The following is a 2,304-nucleotide window of genomic DNA, read 5'->3' as shown; positions in this document are numbered from 1 at the left end:
CGTCTGTTCAGAAACAAGAACATGCAAAATTGTTGCGATGGCACAAAGAAGACCATAAGGTAGATAATATGTTGAGACACCCTACTGATGGGTCCCAGTGGAGAGCAATCGACAGAGAATTCCTGGAGTTTGCAAATGACATAAGAAACTTAAGGTTTGCTTTAAGTATAGATGGTATCAATCCTTTTGGAGAGCAGAACAGTAGTCATAGCACTTGGCCTGTTACTCTAAGTATCTACAATATTCCTCCTTAGTTATGCATGAAGCAGAAGTTCATTATGATGCCTGTGCTCATCTAAGGCCCGAAGCAACCTGGCAATGACATCGATGTGTACCTGAGACCACTTATTGATGAACTTCTCATTTTGTGGAATAAAGAAGGTGTGCGTGTGTGGGATGAGTACAAACAGGAACACTTTGATCTACGAGCATTGTTGTTCGTAACAATCAATGATTGGCCTACTCTAAGTAATCTTTTAGGACAGTCAAATAAGGGATATAATGCATGCACACACTGCTTCGGTGATATTAGAGGTGTATTCTTGAAAAAATATCAAAAGGTCGTGTACCTTGGCCATCGTCGATTTCTTCCTGCAAATCACCCCGTAAGAAAGAAAGGAAAACATTTTAAAGGAAAGGCAGACCACCTAACCAAGCCTCGCAACCGAACCGGTGAGGATGTACTCGATATGGTCAATGATGTGAAAGTCGTCTTTGGAAAAGGACATGGCAGCCAACTTGTCCTAAACGACGCTAATGGTCACACACCCATGTGGAAGAAAAAATCCATATTTTGGGACCTACCCTATTGGCAAGTCCTAGAGGTCTATAGCTCGATCGATGTGATGCACCTGACGAAGAATCTTTGTGTGAACCTGCTAGGCTTCATGGGTGTGTATGGAAAGCCTAAGGACACATTTGAAGCACGACAGGACCTATGTTGTTTGAGAGAAAGAGACAACCTACATCTAGAGAAGATAGATGATGGACACCATTACTTATGTCCTGCCAGCTACACTCTAAGCAAAGAGGAGAAGGAAATCATGTTTGAATGCTTAAACAACATCAAGGTACCATCTGGATTCTCCTCGAATATAAAGGATATTATAAATGTGCCAGAGAAGAAATTCTGTAACTTAAAGTCCCATGACTGTCACGTTCTCATGACACAATTACTTCCAGTTGCATTAAGAGGAATTCTACCTCCAAATGTACATCTAGCCACAGTGAAGCTATGTGCATTCCTCAATACAATTTCTCAGAAGGCAATTGATCCAACTGATCTAGCTAAACTACAGAATGATGTGGTTCAATGTCTCGTCAGCTTTGAGTTGGTGTTCCCTCCTTCCTTCTTTGATATCATGACACACCTCCTAGTTCACCTAGTCAAGGAGATTTTCATTCTCGGTCCTGTGTTCCTACACAACATGTTCCCCTTAGAGAGATTCATGGGAGTCCTGAAGAAATATGTTCACAACCGTGCTCGCCCAGAAGGAAGCATCGCCAAGGGCTATGGAACAGAAGAGGTCACTGAGTTCTGTGTTGATTTTATTCCCAACCTTGACTCGATTGGTGTTCCTGAATCAAGACATGAGGGGAGACTAAGCGGAAAGGGGACACTAGGGAGGAAAACATATATTGGTACGGATAATGATTATTTCAATAAAGTGCACTACAGAGTTCTACAGAACTCCTCTTTGGTAGATCCGTATATTGAGACACACAAGGATCTCTTATGATCTGAGTTTCCAGGGAAGACTGAAGCTTGGATTATGCGTAAGCACATGGAAACTTTCGGCGGTTGGTTGCGAAAAAAATGTCAAGGTGATGAGAGCATCCATGAGCAACTGTATTTATTGGCTATGCAACCATCATGGCATATCGTCACATACAAAGGGTACAAGATAAATGGGAATATATTCTACACAGTAGCCCAAGATAAAAGGAGTACCAACCAAAATAGTGGTGTCCGTATAGATGTCACAGACCCGAATAGGAATAAGCAGACATATTACGGACGCATAGATGAAATATGGGAAATAGAATATGCACCTACTTTGAAGATCCCATTGTTCAAGTGCCAATGGGTCAAGGTGACCGGAGGCGGGGTAACAGTAGACAATGAGTATGGAATGACAACAGTAGACCTTAGTAATATTGGGTACAAAGACGAACCATTCGTCCTTGCCAAGGATGTGAATCAGGTGTTCTATGTCAATGATATGTCTACCAAACCAAAAAGAGGGAAAAACGATAATGACTCAACCAAAGAGCCAAAGCGCCATATAGTTCTTTCAGGGAAAA

This window comes from Miscanthus floridulus, chromosome 6, assembly GCF_019320115.1.
Source record: "Miscanthus floridulus cultivar M001 chromosome 6, ASM1932011v1, whole genome shotgun sequence".
NCBI classification, from domain to species: domain Eukaryota; kingdom Viridiplantae; phylum Streptophyta; class Magnoliopsida; order Poales; family Poaceae; genus Miscanthus; species Miscanthus floridulus.
This window is presented reverse-complemented; position numbering follows the sequence as displayed.